Below are 21,698 nucleotides of genomic sequence, written 5' to 3'. Positions count from 1 at the left end.
GGCTCTGTAATTCTAAGCCAGGTGAGGAAGCATCTGTAGAAGGAGTAGCTAAGAGGGGTGGGGTGAAGTTAGGTACCTTAAAAACAAAGCTGAACTCTGACCCATGGCTTTGAGTGTTTTAATCCAACAGTGACTTTTTATAGCAATTCAGATACCATCAATGGAAGACCTATGTGTTTAGCAACACAGGCATACGCTTTAAAAAACAGCTGAGAAATCTTGACCTCAGCCATCATTTCTCCATCTCCCTTGTCCCTCCCAGGAGCAGGAGCCCAGCATACCGTATTTCAGAGCGCAACGCCGCCTGCCCCTCCTGCTGATGTGGTCCCCCTTCCCACCGCCGCTGCTTGTCGGGTAACCATTGGTCCCATGTGGCTCCAGAACATCTTAGTTGGTGTCTGTTTTCCAGGCACAGTTACTGACAGTACCCTCTTCCACCCTCTCAAGTGTCCAGGTTTGAATGACAAAGTATAAGGTCACCAGAATCTATGGGTCACCAGATCTATGGAGGATGTGCACTCACTGAAGTAGGGAAATGGTATGGAATTTCCACAGGAACACAGATGAGGTCCCTATTGCACACGGGCCACTGAACCCCTCAGCATGCTCGTCCAACGGAACCTGAACTATGGAAAAGAAACATGCAGGAACTTGGCAGATGATGACCACGAGACTATTAACAGATAGTGGACTTCGTGGGAGGACAGTTAGAATGCTAACTCTCCCATTAACCAACTTCATGATGGGGAGCCAGTCATTTCATTCTCTCTTAGCCTCTGTTTCCTCAAGTATGGAAACAGGAAATGACAATGTTTCCTCAACTGTGCAATCCCCCACCTTGGGAGGGGGATTAAATGAGATGATGCATGGAAAGCACTTAGCACAGTGGGGAGATAGTGTGAACAAGATCAATGGCAAAGGGCTCTTTATATTGTTTTAATTTGATTGAGGCTTCCCCTTAGTTCATGCGTTATCTACATTAACTTAACAGTACATTTTCAATTTGAAATATTTTTAATTTTAAAAAGTTCTGTAATTTAGGCAGAGCATCAAACTATTGATTGAATTTGGGTGCTTAACAATAGTAAGGTATTACAAATCTGAACAGAAGCTTTAAAGACATTTCAGTATGTGCTCAATCCGAATCAGATATAATGTCATGGTATGTATTGACATTTACTGAGAGAAGGACAAATGAGTTAAAGATAAACCTTATAATCCATCAAGGTAATTCCTAGTGTATTAATATAAATATAAATTATATAATTAAAAGTCAAAAGAACCAGGGTAAACATATTAAAACCTTATTTTGAAAAAATTATATTTCTTTACTAATTATACATTTAATGGGTAAAGGAAAATACATTTAAAATTAAAAGGTAATTTAAAAAAATTAAAAGGTAACTCAATCTCAAAATGGTTGTGAACAAAATCTAGTTAAAAGTGGTAACAGTTAGGGGCACCTGGGTGACTCAGTGGGTTAAATCCTCTGCCTTTGGCTCAGGTTATGATCTCAGGGTCCTGGGATCGAGCCCCGCATCAGGCTCTCTGCTCAGCAGGGAGCCTGTTTCCCCCTCTCTCTCTGCCTGCCTCTCTGCCTACTCGTGATCTCTCTTTCTCTGTCAAATAAATAATAAAATAAAATCTTAAAAAAAAAAAAAAAAGTGGTAACAGCAAGTGTGCCTGGGTGGCTCAGTCATTGAATGTCTGCCTTCTGCTCAGGTCATGATGCCAGGGTCCTGGGACTGAGCCAGGCATCGGACTCCCTGCTTTGCTAGAAGCCTGCTTCTCCCTCTCCCACTCCACTCCCCCTGCTTGTGTTCCTTCTCTTGCTGTGTATCTCTCTGTCAAAAAAATAAATAAAATCTTTAAAAAAAAGGGGGGGGTGGTAACAGCAGAAATTAAACAACCAGGCAAAATTCAGCAGAAATGCTCTTGAAATCTGTCCCATTTCTCTCAACACCGAAAATGTCTCCTATGAAGACCGTATCCATACAAACAATGACAAGTAAGACAATTACTCTGAGAACAAGCTAATTTGGTTTTAGTTGTACCAATACTTCAAGTGAAATGACAGATTTTTAGGACTGCCACTTTCTACTTTGCTTATACAACTAGAATAATGTGGAATTATTTCACATTATTATGTGGACTATCGTCCATTTGTAGTAAGACCAGAACAAAGTGGCTCAAATTTGACTATTTCTTTTTTCTTCTCATATAATTCAGGTTGTATCTTAGCCTTGAAATTTGCAAGTTAGGTATTGTAAATCTGGTTTCCAAATTATATCACAGCACAAGCCACAGAATTACCACCTAAATGTGCCAAGAGAAAGGGTATTTATCTGTATCTTGTTTTAATAAATGTAACATACAGTCAAAAAATATTCTAAATTTTTGAAAATAAGAGCTGTGTACCTCTGAAGCTAAAATGGCCTTGGTCACATTCATACTCCTTTCCTTAGCCCTGCCAGTGGTGTTCTGCCACGGGAAACCCACCAGTGCATCAAGTGAATTTCGTTACTTTGTTGGCTGGACGTTTTGTTTTTTCCTATTAGCAAAGAGAATCTTTCTTTAAAGCAAGAAATTGGCAAAGTTATTTTTAAAGCGGATATATTGCATAAATTTGATCTTAAGGGATCAAGCAATTTTCAGTGAACTCCCTTGAAGAAAGCAAGCTTTGTTGTTCCTCTGTTCATTTTATCCCTGGCCACTTTAATAGAAGGACTTTAACAGGAGGACTACCCCAAAGCAGTTCATATTAGTTTAAAAAAAAAAAAAAACAAAACCCTCTGAGAGTAAAAAAAAAGTTGATTCTAAGAGTTTTTAAGTCGCCTTTAAACTTGGAATAGGCATTTAAATGTTAACCAAGATGACGATTTTCCAAATTTTCTTCAAGCCCAATGTGTACAGGGCCAGCTCTTGAAGTTTGAACAAGATATGGGGAACTGGGTCTTTTCGTGCTACTTTACAGTGAGGTCATATTTCAACAAACTATTTTTCAGGCTAGGGCATTTGTTCCCAACTTTGTCGGAAATGATTAAGTTGATATTCACCCCTCTTGAGTCTTCAAACAACCAAAAAGAAAAGGAGGGACACTAAGAGAAACAATGGATTTTCACACACATCTTTGACATACTCAGTGTTTCAGATGGCTCAAGAAATGCCCAATTATAAATACAAGCCCTCTAGGTGTATTAAAGGGTAAAAATCTAGGGTCACATTATGTAGTACAGGTGGAAATACAGCTATAAACACAGAACAGGTGATTTGGATAAGCCTGTAACTTTTATCTATATGCAAACTTATCCAGTAAGAGTCTCCTATCCCATACTTAAACAAAATTAAACCTTGTCAACCACAAAGTTCAGAATAAAGATCTTTGATGTCAAACATAGCATTCTGAAGCAAGTTTTTATTAACTAGGCATTTTGTAAATAACATTTATCTTCAAAGTACCAAACACAGGACCCATTCCCAGGTAAATGGTAAGTGGTTAGGAACAACTGGGTTGAATTAATTTATGACCCTAAACATTCTTTCCTCTGAAATATATTTTAACACTTTAATTGAATTGACCATGGCTTCATTGAGCTAATCAAAGGCACTTCCTATCTTTAAGCTAATTTTATTTCCACCAAGATGATCTATGCAATAAATGTAATTTGAAACAGCAAGTACATCTATAATACAGAAGCTCTCTAAAATGTGTTTTGTATAAAATGTTTGATTATGAAAATCAAAGCTACTCTAGAGCACTGTATATTTTAGAAAAACAAGGGACCAGTAAGTGCTAGCACCCGAATTTTAGCTATGGAATCTTGATTTTTTTTTCATATTTTTTTAACTAATCCAATAGATTTAAAGTATTCCTGAAATAATAAAAGAACCAAAGTTAAGCCACTGAGTAAAAATTGTCAGTAATAGCATTATTAAATTTTTTAAAATTATCTTAAAATTCTCCTGTATCAGTTATGATCCTTTTTAGAATGGATGTTTGTTTGAAAGATAGTGAGGCACGGCGGTTAAGGAGATGGGTTCCGGAATCACTGAGACTCGGTTCATGTGGCAGCTTCGCCACTCACTAGTTATGTCACCTCCCCGTGCCTTCATTTTCTGTTGTCTAAAATGGGGGCAATAATAGCACCTACATCATAAAGTTGTTGATATGGGCAGTAAGTGTGATAATTCATAAACCACCATGCCTACCACATTATTTGCTCAATGGATGTGAAATGTCATTATTACCAGTACACCAAGTCCATTACCAAGGATAAAGAGGGACAGAACACCTCTTCCCAACAACACAGTGCAAAGCATTTAAGCTGTCTTCTGTTTGAGGCAGAGTTATGGGATCTTAAGTATATGGAAACATGCAGCAAAATCCTCTAGGATTTTAAAATGCCAACATATACAGTGTAAAACCAAGATGATCATATCTTCTTTTAAAGATTTATTTATTTATCTTAGAGGTGACGGGTAGGCAGAGGGAGAGGGAGAGGAAGAGAATCTCAAGCAGACTCCCCACTGAGCAAGGAGCCCAACCCAGGGCTCAATCTCACAACCCTCAGATCATGACCTGACCTGAAACCAAGAGTCAGACAGTAAACTGACTGAGCCAAGATGGTTATATCTTTTTTTTTTTTTAAGATTTTATTTATTTATTTGACAGAGGGAATGATCACAAGTAGGCAGAGAGGCAGGCAGAGACGGAGGGAGAAGCAGCTTCCCCGCTGACCAGGGAGCCCGATGCAGGGCTCAAGATCATGACCTGAGCCGAAGGCAGAGGCTTAACCCACTGAGCCACCCAGGTGCCCCCCCAGGTGGTCATATCTTAATGAAACCTCTGATCCAGGCTGAGCTCAACTGGTGGGATATGCGGGCAAAAACTCAGGCTGGAGATGCATTCACATATATTTCTCAGCACTTTCCTAGATCCTAAGTGACAAAGATAATTTCAAAAAACAGATCTGTATTTAAATAGTTGATAATCTGGTAGCGGAGAGGCACTATTATAAGCTGGTGCAATGTTACTGGGGTCAGAGGACAGAAGACAAACTGTGTTGAGGGAATCAGGAGAAGCTTCAAGACGACACTGGAACTGGAACTGGAAGATGAGTAGTTAATGTACAGGGCAAAAGAATGATGGAAAGGTCTGTTAGGAATAAGGAGGACAAATCTGGGCATTTTCCTACCTGGAGAGGTAAAGAGGTTCCATGGGCACAAATGCAAAAATGGTGGATAGAGATGCCTGCAGGAGTGGTCTGGGACCACTGTGCTAGGGCCTTGCAGGTAAACTCTGCTGAGTAGTGACCTAATGGCATGTTCTGGCAGGGCCAAGCCATGATCAAAATTGCCTTCTAGCACAGTGACAATGGTCACAGCATAGAAAATGGGTCAGGAGTATAGAAAGACCACTTAGGAGGCTCTGACATGATGGGTGATGGTACCTTAAGTAGGGTGGGATGACAGGATGATTTGAAGGGCACTTCCCAGGTAGAACTAATAGCTTACAGTGCTTGGGGTGACACAGGAGTGACAAAGATGATGTGTCCAATGTCAAGCTGAGGACAAGCACCATCGCTATACATTCAGGTGACTAAATCAATGAAGAAAGAAGAGAAGTCACGTGGGGCCATAAGGAAGTGTAGAATCTAAGGGTATACTTCTCCTTCTCCCCTCTTTCCATGGTGAAAGTCAAGATGGAACTCAAGATTCACATAGCAGGCAACACGAGGAAGCACTTCTAGTAACAACAATTATTCAGACTTCACTGGGAGTCCCCAAAGACATAGTTTGGGTCTGGCACAGAGAGGGCACTTAATAATTAAGAGCTGTTCATTGACTTTGTTAAGCAGAAAGTGAATAAAGGAGTGGACTGTGTCTCAAAATCACCTGAATCTTCTGAATCCTCCTGTGTCTTGACTTCTTCATTTATAAAATGGAGATGAAAAAGAGGGGCGCTTGGCTGGCTCAGCCCATTAAGCATCTGACTTTGGCTCAGGTCATGATCTCGGGGTCCTGGGATTGAACCCTGTGTCAGGCTCCCTGCCCAGTGGGGAATCTGCTTGTCCCTATTCCCCTGCCCCTCCTCCCACTCATACTCTCTTTCTCAACTAAATAAATAAAAATTTTTCTTAAAAAAGAAAATGTTAGAGGGTCACCTGGGTGGCTCAGTGGGTTAAAGCCTCTGCCTTCGGCTCAGGTCATGGTCCTGGGGTCCTGGGATCGAGCCCCGCATTGGGCTCTCTGCTTGGTGGGAAGCCTGCTTACCCCACCCCCTGCCTGCCTCTCTGCCTACTTGTGATCTCTGTCAAATAAATAAATAAAATCTTTAAAATGTTAGAAATTAAATTTGTAAAATAGGACATGATCAAGAAGTATTTATGTTGGGAAAAAATGGTTACTAATTCTGTATCTAATGATATGTAACCTATTACATATTTTATACATATGCTGTACTATTTCATATCTAAGTTTTTAGTATCTTTTTGTCATGAAGCAATTAAACAAAAAGAATAAAGTTCAAGTTTTCTCATACGTATATGGGAAAGCTAAATTTGTACATAAGTCTCAACTACAGCAAGTGAAAATACTTGTGTCAAGAGGGTTCTTCAATTTTGAGAAAAATGAAACATCTGCAAGAAGTCTTCATATTTAAAAAGAAAAGAATGTAGGACAGCCTGCCTTTACATCTGCCTTTAGATGTCATTTCATAATAAAACAATCATTTTTCAGATCTTAGGTAGTATGAAAATTTTAGATGCTTGTATTACAATTTTGACTTGCCAGAAATTTTTATGTTCTATCAATGAGGCACAATTTGATATATTCAGAAATGTTTGAAAAACAACATTCTCCCCTTATTTGCGATCTCAATTCCTGTGGTTTCAGCTACCCATGGTCAGCAGGGTCTAGAAGCAGATAGTCCTCCTTGTGACACATCGCCCGAGGGTCGACAGTAGCCTCACACTGCGTCACAGAGCCTACGCCCTTCACCTCACTTTATCATCTATCATCTCAAGAAGGGTGAGGACAGTACAGTGAGACATTCTGACAGAGACCACATTTATATAACTCATTATGGTATGTTATTATAATTGGTCTGTTTTATTATTAGTTATTATTGTTAATCTCATACTGTCCCTAATTTATAACTTAAACTTTATCCTAGGTAGGTACATGCCAGAAAAAATAGTATACCTAGGGTCTGATCCTATCCATGGTTTCAGGGATCTATCAAAGTCTTGGAATATATCCCCTGTGGATAAAGCTGGACTACGTGTAACAGCTAAATTCCATTTGTTTTTGTTTTTTTACTTAGTTTTTAAAAAAATTGACTGATTGATTGATTGATTGATTGGTTTAAAATCGAGCAGGAAGAGGGACATGGGGAGAATCTCAAGCAGACTGGGCTGAGTGTGTAGCCCGACTCTGGGCTTGATGACACGACCCTGAGATCATGAACTGAGCCAAAATCAGGAGTCGGATGCTTAACTGACTGAGCACCACCCCCAGTGCCCCAAGAGCTAAACTCCACTTGCTATCCTATAGTCCATGCTCAGAAACTCTCCACTGACACAGCTCTTAGAATGGCCCCAATCCAGAACACTGACAACATCAAGTGCTGGTAAGAACGCGGAGCAGGAGCTCTCAGATCGTTGCTGCTGAGAATCAGAACTAAAAGAAAGGAGCTATGAAGCCATGAAAAGACATGGAGGAAGCCAAAATGCATCTTACTAAGTGAAAGAAGCCAATCTGAAAAGGCTATATACTCTATGATCCCAACTGCGTGACACTATAGAAAAGACGAAAGTACAGAGACAGGAAGGAAGATCAGCGGTTGCCAGGGACTCAGGGGGAGGGATGAACAGGCAGACCACAGAGGATTTTGAGGGCAGTGAAAAAATTCTGTGTGATGCTCTAATGACGGATACATGTCATTACACACTTAAACCCAGAGAACGTACAGCCCCAGAGTGAACTCCAGTGGAAACTACAGACATGGGGGGTGACAATGTGTCCGTAGGGCTTCCTCAGCTGTAACCAATGTCTTGCTCTAGTGGGGGATGCTGACTGTGGGTATGGGTGTGGGGGCAGAATGGATATAGGACATCCCTGTACTTCCCTCTAAAGTCGGCGGTGAACCTCAAACTGCTATGGAAAAAATAAGATCTTTTTTTTAAAAAAAAATCTATTGAACGTGTGAACGACATCAAGAAATAATCACCACATACCTGAGGTGGAGATGTGAGCTGTGTGATAAATGTGTGGGGGAGCTGTGCTGTTTAAGTTTGAAAAAGGACTGCGCAACTTCTTCTCCATCTTCCAGGTTGGAAAGAGTCCTTCTAACACCTCAGATAAATCAGGTGGAAACAGAGATGACTCTGCCTCTAGATTCCCCTGCTAGAAACAGCCCCTCTTCCTCTGCCCACTCTGTCTTTGTAGTGAACAAATGTGTTAGATTTAGACTTTTTGCTCTGTGGCATTACACATGGAAACGTTTACAAAATTACACTAAAATAAATGGCAGGTCTTTTTTTTTTTTTAATTAGGAAAAATACTAGTCCTTCAAAACTAGATATTTTACTTTGATTTTATTTGTAGTCAAAATATTTCTCTGGAAACATTTTCTATAGTCTTCATTACTCAATTAAACCTGTTCCTATGGAACTTTCATGTCACCAGCACATGATAATCCTGCAGATGGCAAAGGTTTAATACCGAATTAAACTAAGCTATTAATTATATACACAAGTTAAAAGAAATCTAAATGAACGACCTTTTAAATTCTTTTTTCATACTTCTAATAGGCAAAAATGGCAGCTGCTCATCTGCTTCCAAGCTGGAGGAAGAGAAAGGATGAAGCTTTTGTACTTTGCTACTTGTTTGCTTGAAATAAAATGTTACTCTTTTATTTCAAATACCAACACAGGGTATCACGTAAGATGTGATTCTGAGGGGCGCCTGGATGGCTCAGGCGGTTAAGTGGCTGCCTTCAGCTCAGGTCATGATCCTGGGGTCCAGGGATCGAGCCCTGCATCGAGCCCCTCATTGGGCTCCTTCTCCCTCTACCTCTGCTCCACCCCCCATCCCATCTCCACCCCTGCTCATTCTCCCTCAGTCTCTGTCTCTCCATCATCTGTCTCAAAAAAATTAAAAAAAAATTTTTTAATATGAATTATTACAGAAGCCAGGTCATCTCACATCTACAGCCTATATCTGATCTGAAATGAAAACCTATCCCACTCTGTAATATTCTGCACTGAACGTGTATTAACTGAAAGGCAGACCATGAAGGATGTAGCTGGTGTTCACTGAAGACACATTCTGAAATTAATAAAGGGAAGGACCCTCTTTCTCAATCAGATGGCAAAGATGGGAAAAGCTTACTGCAAATTAGAAATAAAAGAGCTTTGTAAATTTTTTTTTTGGATGATTAACTACTCCGGGGGAGGATAAAACAAAGCAACTAAATAATAATCCAAAACGTATAGATGGTAGACTGTCATACATCATTATCTTTAGGAAGTAATAGTTCTTTTCATGTGTGTGGTTCTGAATACTCTTCTATTGAAAATTAGTCTTCTATTCTCACTCATAAGGAAAAAAATCCAGCTTGGAATTTCTGCTAAGAGGTGGGGAGGCTGATTCTTCATTCTTTAGACCCAAAGTTAGGAAAAAAGAAGAATTTACCAAATGGGATTACATTATGGATTTTTCTTTCTTCTTCCAATGGTGGACAATGTAATTTGTTATTTTATTTTAAAGATTTTATTTATTTGAGACAGAGTGAGAGAGAAAGCATGAGCAAGGGTGACCAGAGGGGAGGGAGAAGCAGGCTCCCCACTGAGCAGGGAACCTGATGTGGGGCTTGATCCCAGGACCCCAGGATCATGACCTGAGTCGAAGGCAGATGCTTAACCAACTAAGCCACCCAGGCACACCTGCTATTTATTATTTTAAATGAAACATTGACAGAGAACCAGAAACTCTTCATCTTATACTTTAGAATGGCATGAATCATTCCCCCTAAATTATATCCCAGTCACTATTTGGTTCAATAAATCCTCAACAATATTAAATTATTGAGTCCAACCTAAGATCTAGTTCTTGAACTGGCATTTTCTTCAATAATACTCAGGGGATGAGGAAGAGGGTTCAGCAACTCCTGAAGGTTCCTGACATTTTCCCTTAGGATCCCTGAGATACCTAAGAAAAATACAAAATACAATAATCCGAAGGAAGGAAGGAAGGAAGGTTAACAGAGGCTCTACTGGCCACATGATGCAAAAACGTCAGTGTATTTTATCCAGTTAATATTATAAGAAAAGTACAACTGTGTTCATCAAATATATTCTCTAGAGCTAAAGATCCTAAGGTTTTGTTTTTAATATACAATGATACATAGTGTTAAATAGTGTCTATGCAAAACAATAAATCAAATACACTGGACCTCAGATAACTGATCTTTTAAGCTTACCCCCACCCCATGGTAATAGTACAAAGACAAATCAGAAAGGTTTCAAAATGTATACATTGTGAATCTTTTCCTTTTCAGTTAGGTCTACAATCAACAACCTAAAGTGAACGCATTTTAATTTAGGAGGGAGTATAATGCTGAATTCTAGCCCTTAATACTTTACAATCCACATAAAACATGAAAATTTAGAGCAGACTTTTCAAAAGCTTCGTCACAGCTAAATTAAATTAATTTGGATAGAGCGGTCATAGGCATTTTTGAGTCAATGTAAAATGAGCAATTGCTAATGACCAGAATCATATCTTTCTCTACAAGGAAAATTATAACTAATAAGAAGCAAAAGCATTACTCCTTCCTTTTCCCCCCCTCCCCTCTCCTTCCCGCCCTTGATTTATATATTTGAGAGAGAAAGAAAGAGACAGCACAGATCACAGGAGCAGGGGGAGGGGCACAGGGAGAAGCAGGTTCCCCATTGAACACGGAGCCTGATGTGGGACTCGATCAATCCCAGGACCCTGGGATCATGACCTGACCTGAAGGCAGACGCTTAACTGACTGAGCCCCTCAGGCAACCCTTTTATTTCTTATTTCTTCATTTCTTTGTAACATCATGTCTCATTTAGAAATTCCCACTCTTCCAGCAATTCTACCACCTCTAGCAGTAAATCCTAAGGTAACAATCAGAGATATATGCAAGAGGATTTGTGTACAGGGTGTTCAGAAAGGAACTTTAGTACTAAAAAATAGGAAGCAACCTGAAGATTCAATGTAATGGAACCAATCAAGAATTGGTTAAATAATTATATTCATGTAATATAAAGTTATACACCTATAAAATGATGCCACAGAACCAGAGCTGTCCAAGAGAAAGAGAACATGAGTATTTTAACTTTAAATTTTCCAGTAGGCACATTAAAAAAAGCAAAAACAAACAAGTGAAATTAAATTATTAATATATTTTACTTAACCCAATTTTGCAACATGTAATCAATAGGAAAATTAATGAGATATTCTCTTTTCTGTACTACCTTTGAAAACTATAAAACTCCTATATTTATAGAACATCTTAATTCTACCTACTCACACCATTCTAGTGCTCAACAGCCCATGTTTCCCGTGGTTGTAGCACTGAACAGTGCAGCTACAGACAATGTTTAGGCCTAGAAAATCATTAATAATATATTAAAATTTTAAAAAACATTATATGACATATGTACAGTATAATTTGAATTGTATGCCTGAAAAATTCATGAGTAGGAGAAAAAAAGCACAAAAGGGTATATACCAAAATGTTTAGTATTATTCTGGGAAGCAGGATTATGGTTGTTCTCTTATTTTTTTTTCTTTTCCTGTATTTTCTACATGTTTGACAATAAACCTGTATTATTTTGAAGTTCATAAATGACTCTGTTAATACCCTTCCATCAGCATTGATTAGATTGATTAAGTTTATGACTTTGGCCCTTCCCCTCTAAGAATGCAACCCCTGAAAAGTGAATTTGTTCTGTATTTCATACTAGTGAATACAAATTTCATTGTCCATAGAGAATCATTCACCACTATGAACAAGAGTTATATTTTCAGCACAAGCCCTAACATTTGCCCCTTAAATGTGGTGTGTGTAATTACAGTATAAGAACTGTGAGTAAATTATTTCATTGCCTGTTAAATAACTGTTTGTGAGGTCTAGACAACAATTATAAATAGCCATTATTTATAAAGTTTCCATTCAAAGAACTTGGGGAATGGTATAATAAATAGGCAACATGACCTGCACCTCCTCATATTCCCAAATTGTACAAAAAAGGAGAAAATACATAAAATTGGCAAAGACGCTAAACACTGACAAAATCCATTTGGAAAAAGTGAGACTAAGCTGAAGCGGATGTTGCGTGCCTGGCATCCTCCTGACATGGCGGAGATCTAGTCCTACTGATCTTCTTCACCATGTTGCTCCTCCTCCCCATGACACACACACACACACACACACACACACATACACACGGCTCTTCAGAAAAACTAGCCTACCTTTCTTCAGCCTTCTGTCTCAATATTCCCCCATCCCTAGCTGTGCACTGTCCACTATGCTGGCGTCCCTCACTGTCTCCTCCACCAAGTTCCCGTGACCCTGAAGCAAAAACCAGTTGATGTTAACTTATTTCTTGGAGAAATATTGACTTAGCTCCTACTTACTGCATAAAGTGGGACTTTGGGTGCGTAGAATTACACAAAAATACAAAAATAATGACAGATAGTGGTAAGGACAATAAAGGAAAAGAAGAGGGAGCTGTGAAAGAAGATAATAGGTCAGGGGCACCTGAGTGGCTCAGCTGGTTAAGCATCTGCCTGGGCTCAGGTCATGATCTCAGGGTCCTGGGATCAAACCCCATGTTGGGCTCCCTGCTCAGCGGGAAGCCTCCTTCTCCAAATAAATAAATAAAATCTTAAAAAAGAAAAAGAAAACAGTAGGTCAGAACTTGGCAGAAGGTGAGGGGTAGTCAGGAAAGCCCTCTCCATTGACAAAGGACAAACCTACTGAGGAGACCTGATGGATGCCAGGTAGCCTGTGGGAAGAAACACTTTCCCACAGAGATGCACGTGCTGACCCAGGGTGGATGGAGGCTCAGGTGAGTTCAGGAACCCCAGTGTTGGCTGGTACTGTAAGGGAAGAATGCCGGAGCCATTTCGGCCCGTGGGTGCCAACAGTTTGATAGCCATGGCTTTTATTATGATTATTAATGATAGGAGCGACAGAGAAAATGTAGTAAGCATTTTCAATAAGCCAGACATAGGCTGAAAGCTTTAGACATGATAATAGATTAACTCCTTACAGCAGCTCTTTGGGGTAACTATTATTAAGTTCCTGAGAGGTTAGTAACTTATCTGGAGTGACATGACTTATAAAGGGCAGGGCTGGGAGCTGTGGACACTATGCAGAGTTCTTACCCTGTTTGTTGGACTGTCACTCCTTCCAAGTGTTATACCCTGTTGTCTGCTGCTCCCAGAGCTGTGGGGAAAGGAGTAGCTTTTTCAAAGAGGATACTGGAAGAAAAAACAAAAACAAAAACAAAAAAAACAGAGAAACTGAGATTTGTATTTCCAGAAGGATAGAGCTACCTTATGGACATTAAAGACCAAATTCACTCACATCTAAACCACAGAGGAAGGACAAAGAAATGTGTATAGCATACTGTAGTAGAGATCTATGGGTTTTGTCCTCCTAACATCCATTTTCCTTTTTCCTAGTAAAAACAATTTTCTTTGGAAACACGTGCCTCCCCCACTCTCACTCTTTGGTGGTTTTAGTGGGGCAAACCCCACTGCTGGCCTCAAAACACATGGCCTCAGAGCACATGACCCTTCAAAGCAAGGCAACTGGAACATTCCATTCCCTTGGCCAGTAACTGCTTCAGAGATGGTATGACTGATGGCATATGAGCTCAGTCTGGGGCTTTCCTGAACTATTGAGAGAGCTATAAAGTTACAGCTGCTGGTATGCACACCTGCCTCCATGTTGGACAACGCGGCCTAAGAATGAATCCAGTACAGGAGGAATATATGCCTAGAGATGAAGAGATGGCGTCTTTCAGAATCACTGAGCACATGGATTCAAACATGCTTGAAGCAATCTTAACTTCTAAACTTTTCAGTTTAATGAACCAACAAATTCTCTTCCTCAGAGAAGCCATTTTGACTTGGATTTTTCAACCAGAAGGGACCCGCTATGGATCGGAGGCAGAGCAGAGTGGATAGAAATGATGGTCAAAGAAAGGCCAGTCTTAGCCAACATGGCAGGAAGGTGGCCAGAAAGATCCTCAATTATATGGCCTTTGGAAAAACTGTCTGAGCAAGCCAGTGGTTGGAGTGGAACCGCTCTTCGTCCTCCTTGGAGGCAGGCAGCTAACGATATAGAAATGCAGGTGCATACAGCCAGCGGTCAACACATGCTTACTGGCTGCTTGAGTTGTGCCATACTTGCGCTAGGGGCAGGATGACCCTGACAAACATGGCCGCTTTCCTCCCGAGAGCCCATCAGCTACTCTAGAGGGCAGGGGCAGGACGCACAGGTTAGCATGCCTGCATAATTTACCTACACACTGAAGGCAGTGCAGTAAAATCAGGACTCAGTTAAAAAGAAATCTCTTGGTTCTCTGGTCTAGACAGAAGTCTCTCCCACTGAACTACATAATGAAAGGCTTGATTGTGCAGAGGTCAAAAGATAAGGAGATCCGAAAGATGAACGCTCATCATTAGTAGCTGTCCCACGAGCAGAAAAACTTAAGAACTGGAACTAAGGGGATTGGAATGCACTCCAGTCTGTTTCCAGAAATGAAGCTGCTAAAGAAAGAAATCAACCCAGGAAAGTGAGGACAGAATGTTAAGGAGGGACACCACAAGAGAGCCAGTATCAACAACACCTCTAGCTGCTATAAAACCACATCAGCTCTGGGAAATTTCCTTGGCCTTTCCCAGCCTGAGATCCCTGTGGCTAACGTCTCCTCCTAACCAGTGACTGTATTTTGCCCAGATTGGTTCTACATCCAGCAATCTCCTTAGTGAGACTGGACATTTGCCGTCCTCCCAAGCTCAGGCTCCAGTGCCCAGGAACTAAGCAAGAGCTCTGGCATCCTGCCTCCCTCCCCTCTTGCATGCCCCAGTCCTCATCACTGGGAGTTCTTCGTAGGGCCCTGCAAACTTGCGCAATTCTCTCTCCTGAATCCCTGAATACATGTGCAGAAGGCCCCCGCTCCCGAGTTCCTGAACCCTGTGTACCCGGCTGAGATGCCACCAGCTCCCGTGGGCCCACGAATGGGCAGGTTGCTTCAATGGCCCCTGAGCTCATCACTGTCTCCTTCTACCTCTTCCTGTTCTCTTGCCCACCCTTTCATCTCTCAAATCTCTTCCTTATGTGGTACGTACCTGTGTACATTTCTCGCCCTGTCTGCTAGCAAGACTCATGAAGTTTCATGCCCAAATCATGGCAAATTTAACCCATTTTTAGTGGGCGTGGGGGTACTGGTAAGTATACATATGATTAGCAATGCCCTTAAAGCAAGTGGTAAAATTATATGTATCCACCTGTAGAGTTCTTCAGTTTTTCTTCTTCTTCTTCTTCTTCTTCTTTTTTTTTTTTTTAAGATTTATGTTAATCTCCACACCTAATACGGAGCTGGAACTCACCAGCCCAAGATCAAGAGCTCCACCAACTGAGCCAGCCAGGCGCCCCTCTTTTCCCTTCTTATATTTACAAAATCTCAACATAAAGATCTTACTTAGGATGCTGTTAAAGTAAAACACCCCCCCCAACACAAATATGCCACGGAATTGTCTCTGTTTTCCTCTAGCTGGGGCCCGAGGTGAGACTATTCTTAAACAAATTTACAAAGGAACAAAAAACAAAACAGAATAAAACAAAACCCCAGTAATACAGACCAAAGCTAAGAGACTTGAGAAACAACTCCGTTTGGTTATCTGAATATTCATTTAACCATCCTATTCATTCAGGCAACAAGTATTTAGAGAGTGTTTGCCATGTCCCAGACAGTGATCTACGCCTTAGGGATACAACAGGGGACAAGACATTTTCTGAATATTTCATATGTGCTGATGATCAAACCACGCTCTCCTCCTTTGTGGAGCCACTAATTAGTAAATCCATCTTTCATTCCTTCCTGCCTTGATGACTCTGCCCAGAATGTATTCTAAAAATGGCGTGTCAAGACTTGGCTGCTTCGAAGAAGCATTCTTCCCACAGAAACAGTGCTGTGACAGTTATACTAAAATAAAAACGGTGAGATCACCTAATCCAAGCAATCATCTACAGATGAAAATGTGCTCCATACAGTAGGCAGAGTGTGTTGAAACAGTATTTTATCTTTTGATTCTTAACCCAGTGTTCTCCTCCTGCACTGCCCAAAATGGTAGCCACTAGCCCCAGGCCACTACTTAAATTTAGATTTGGAATTAAAAATTTAGTGCCTCAGCTGCACTACCTACATTTCGAATGCTCAGAAGCCATATAAGCTAGTGGCTAGCACACTGGATGGCAAAAAAAAAAAAAAAAAAAAAGACTATTTCCATCATTGGAGAAAGTTCTATTGGACAATGCTGCAGGGTCTAAAACACTCTGCTTGCATTATTCTAGCTCAGTGTTTCTCACACTTTAACATGCATGGTATTCGCCTGGGGATCTTGCTAGAATGCCGATTCTGACACAGTAGGTCAGGGGTGCAGTCTGAGATTCTCTGTCCTAATAAGCTCCAAGCAGGACTGTTCCAAGTGATCTATGGAGTATTAAGGTTCCAGCTCAGAACCATAGTGAATACTGCAAGTGTTAGTGTCTAATAGTTTAAAGCATATGATTTTTTGTCTTCCCAATTAGGTTTTAAACTCCTTACGAGAGAACACCATACGTTCTTCTTCACATCTCTCATCACGGACCTCAGACTTCAGGGATGCCTGAGAATCAGTTTTCCTGTCTACAGGTACATGACGTTTGGCACAGACTGCTTCAGTGTTACATATAAATACACTTTATTTTCTTAAAAGACATTAGGTCTTTGTCCTTCAATTGAATGTCTTCAATTTCTTAAAAGTAAGATACTGGTAGCTATACTATGTCAACTTCAAGAAAACACATGGGAATTCCTCCTTTTTGATGGCTTTAAAATGAACTGTAAATTTTTTTTTTTAAAGAGTTTATTTTTTTTAAGATTTTATTTATTTATTTGACAGACAGAAATCACAAGTAGACAGAGAGAGAGAGGAGGAAGCAGGCTTCCTGCTGAGCAGAGAGCCCGATGCGGGGCTCGATCCCAGGACCCTGAGATCACGACCTGAGCTGAAGGCAGAGGCTTTAACCCACTGAGCCACCCAGGCGCCCCTGAACTGTAAATTTTGTTACAGCATATATACTGAAAATAATTTAAGAAAGACGGGGCGCCTGGGTGGCTCAGTGGGTTAAGCCTCTGCCTTCGGTTCAGGTCATGATCTCAGGGTCCTGGGATTGAGCCCTGCGTCGGGCTCTCTGCTCAGCAGGGAGCCTGCTTCCCCCTCTCTCTCTGCCTCTCTGCCTACTTGTGGTCTCTGTCTGTCAAATAAATAAATAAAATCTTTAAAAAAAAAAAGAAAGAGTTGAGAAAAATATATAATGTATATTTGATAGCTGAAGGGACACCAAATAGTCTCTTATCATGACAAAAAATTGAATAGCCAAGCTTTATCTCAAAATTAGAAAATGATTAAAATACTTAGAAAACAATGCAATCAGAAATTTTAAGTGTGCCTTTATGTTACCGATACCATACGTCCTACCCTGAAAATAGTTAGCAACCTTTTTTATGAGACAGCTGACAGTTGTGGCGGTATGAGCAAACACCTCTGTAAATTCTTACCATAGCTTTCTATCAGCATTGTCCATTTTTCCAGAAATTTCAGTAATCACTATTTGTAATCAGTTATTAATTAAGAACATTGTAGTTAGGTTTAAAAGGTCAGTCATTTTTGTGTTTAAAAGTCACATATTTATGCATTCAGTTTCCAAGGAAATAAGAGCCCTTTGTGCCTTTCTAAATGTGTTCCTTACAAAGCAACAAGAAAAAGAGTTTTATTAATGCACAAGACTGAAAGAAATGTCAAGTATGCTAGAGTTCTGGTTTTGATTTTGTACTTCAGAGAAAGTTAAAGAAGCAGTGGAACAGAGCTCTTTAATTACAATCCAATGTCCTACAGAAGAATATTTGATATCTCTTCCAGTTGGCATTCTAGCCGATGTGAGGAGAAAATCAACCACGATTAATACAACATAAAGTCACTCCACCTCGTCAAGTTCATCAGGATTATACTGCGTACACATCACGAAACTCCCTGTTTTTGTTTAAGATCTTGTTTGACAATTATAAGATGGAAATGTTTTAAGAGTTAAATCAGTACTTTTATTTTTGCTACATAACCTAAGCCAGTGCAAATTTGTGCTGAGGTTCCCAAACTCTCATGTCACTTTGGGAAGGTAACTCAATGATAGTATTTTTTTTTCCCCTCGGGAGGAGAGTAGACAGCTCTGACAGAAAGAGGATGGCAGGCTGATAGGTGAGAACTTGGGTCTGGAGTTGCTGCCTGCATACTGGTTTTCCACTCAGCCCCCTCACCATGTGGGCTTGAGGAAAATGAGCTACCTCTTTAAGACTCAGTTTTTTCATCTATAAAGTGGGAATGAGACTAAGGTTGCTGGGAGCACTAAATGCAATACTGACCTTATATACAATATTTACCGCAATAAGCAAGTACTTAGCAGTCAGCGTTAAATGAACGTTAATTATTTCTATTAGATCTAAAAATGATTTATCAGAGCTCAGTGGCAATTAAATATTTTCCTTTACCCCTATTGTGCCTCTTTAAGACCCTTTAGTTTGTGTTTGTATTTAGAAATCTTCCCTTAATAAATACAAAATATGTATTTAAGAAATGAAAGAGGTGTTTGGGGATTTGTTTTTTAAAAACAAGTATATTATCTGTTTGTTCAGAATCATTCTCTAGATTATTTTATCTCAGAGATAAAATAATGCAACAACTCTTAACAAAGTGAGTGTAGAGGGAACAGGGAACACACCAACATAATAAAGGCCATATATGACAAGTACACACATACTCAATGATGAAAAATTAAAAAGCTTTTACTCTAAAATCTGGAATAAGAAAAGGATGTCCACTCTCATCAGTTTTATCCAACATAGTTGTAGAAGTTCTATCGACAGCAATCAGACAAGAAAAAGAAATAAAAGCCATCCAAATTGATAAGAACAAACAAATGGAAAGATACTCCATGCTCATGGACTAGAAGAATTAAATCTGTCAACATATCCCAAACAATCTACAGATTTAACAAAATCCCTATCAAAATACCAACAGTATTTTTCACAGAACTAGAAGGAGTAATCCTAAAATTTGTATGGATTTGATTTGCCAGAGCAATCTTGAGAAAGAACAAAGCTGGAGATATCACAATCCCAGAGTTCAAGATATAGGACAAAGATATAGTAATCAAAACAGTACGGTACTGACACAAAAACAGACATATACATCAATGGAACAGGATAGAGAGCCCAGAAATAAACCCATGCTCATATGGCCAATTAATCTATGACAAAGGAGGCCAGAATATATTACAGGAGAAAAATGTCTGTTCAATAAATCGTAGTGGGAAAGTTGGACACCTACACGCAAATGAATGAAACTGGATCACTTTCTTACACCATACGCAAAATTAACAAGAAAGAGATTAAAAACCTAAATGTAAGACCTGAAACCACAAAACTAAAAAATGAAAAAATGTAGGTGGTGATCTTTTGGACATAGGCCTTAGCAACGTTTTTCTGGATATGTCTCCTCAGGCAAAGGAAACTGACAAAATGAAAAGGCAACCCACTGAATGGGAGAAGATATTTGCAAATGATATATTTAGTAAGGCGTTAACAACCAAAATATACAAAGAACTCATACAACTCAGCATTAAAAAACTGAATAATCTGATATTAAAATGGGCAGAGGACCCGAATAGACCCTTTTCCAAAGAAGAGATATAGATGGCAAACAGACACATATGAAAAGGTGTTCAACATCAGTAATCATCAGAAAAATACAATTCAAAACCAAAATGAGATATCACCCTAGACCTGTCAGAATGGCTAGAATCAGAGATAAGAAATAACAAGTACTGGCAAGGATATGGAGAAAAGGAAACCCTGTATAAATTGATGGAAACCAGTATGAAAGTCCTTCAAAAAATGAAAAGTGAAAACAGCATATGATCCAGTAATTCCACTTCTGAGTATTTACCCAAAGAAAATGAAAACACTAATTTGAAAACATAGGCACCCTATGTTTATGGCAGCATTATTTACAATGGTCAAGATATGGAAGCAGCCCAAGTGTCCATCAATAAAATGAATGGATAAAGAAGATGTGGCATATATATACAACAGAATATTACTCAGCCATAAAAAGGAATGAGATGTTGTCACTCATGACAACATGGATGGACCTAGAGGGTATAAGCTATGTGAAATAAGTCAGACAAAGAAAGACAAATACGATGATTTCACTTACATATGGAATCTAAAATAAAACAACACAAAACAGAAACACACTCATAAATACAGAGAAAAACTGGTGGTCCCCAGAGGGAAGGGGGTGGAGGACAGGGGAAACAGGTGAAGAGGATGAAGAGCTACCAACTTACAAAATAAGTAAAAGTTAATAATTCAGACACTGAAGTACAATTTCAGGACACATATTAATATCCAGATATAGACAACGACATAAGACATACTCTTCTAGAAGATAGCTAAGTCATGGAGTTGAAGTAAGGTCCGGACTACCCAGAACAAAGTAGAAGTTGGCAACTAAATGTATAATTTACATTATACAGAGGAAATGTTTTACTTATTCAGGTCAAATAGAGGATTGTTTTTGTCTTTAATTACCTAGTTTGGTTGTTGCCGCTACAAGAATTGTGCCAACACCTCTCTTTTCTTACTGAGAGTAGAAATGACCAAGGTCAAGCAAGAACCATTTTCCTCACTGGGGAGAAGAGACCGTGGTCCCAGCAACAGTCCCAAGGGCTGGTCAAACTCCTATCATCAGCCACAGCGGCTGTGTATCAGCACAGTCAGGTGACAAGGGATCATCTGTGCACACTTCCCACATCAGGTTGACCTTTCTCTGAGGGGAGAGCAGCGGCCATGTTCGTGTTGAAGATGTTTGTAACAGTATGAGCCAGTAACAGAGAATCCATGTCCTGCTCCAATCACAGCTGTGGGGAGTCTGGAGCCAGGAAGAGAAACAGGTTTGAAGCTTCATGTCCATACAGCACTTTCCCATCTGCTCTTACTACAACTCAGCTGAACACACCCTCCTGAGGTAGGTGTAGTTATTTTACATTACCAAGGAAATGAAGCACTGGGAGGAAGATGGCCTGTCCAGGGAACAGCAGCAATCTCCTAGGAGGCCGCTCCGGAAGCTATGGCCCCCGTCGTTCCATGGGCAGAGTGTGAGGAAAGTCACGGAGAGGGGAGCACCGAGAACCTGTGACATGGCTAGATTTCACCAAGATAGGGCTCTTGCTTTTGTCGACACTGTCAAAGCAGGTAAGGTTACAAAACTCGGGTTTTCAAAGCCTCTGTTTGAAATGTTCCATTTGTTTTGAAAACGGTTCACG

At 40.0% G+C, this 21,698-nt stretch overlaps 1 protein-coding gene across 2 annotated transcripts in view; it reads right to left on the bottom strand.

The window, feature by feature from the left end:
- PRICKLE1 (prickle planar cell polarity protein 1) overlaps positions 1-21,698 on the bottom strand; it is a 110,813-nt gene that overhangs the window by 46,252 nt on the left and 42,863 nt on the right. Inside the window, exon 2 of one of the 2 annotated variants that reach the window (XM_032876995.1) lies at positions 13,430-13,525. The exons of the other annotated variant lie outside the window; for it this stretch is intronic. The gene's annotated coding sequence lies outside the window, so the exon portion shown is untranslated. The remainder of the gene's footprint in view (positions 1-13,429; positions 13,526-21,698) is intronic. 2 annotated transcript variants of the gene reach the window in all.

The sequence above is a fragment of the Lontra canadensis genome, unplaced genomic scaffold (genome assembly GCF_010015895.1).
Source record: "Lontra canadensis isolate GAN:19392208 unplaced genomic scaffold, GSC_riverotter_1.0 scaffold59, whole genome shotgun sequence".
NCBI lineage: Eukaryota > Metazoa > Chordata > Mammalia > Carnivora > Mustelidae > Lontra > Lontra canadensis.
The sequence above is the reverse complement of the archived record's forward strand: the minus strand, read 5'-3'. Positions and strand labels throughout refer to the sequence as shown.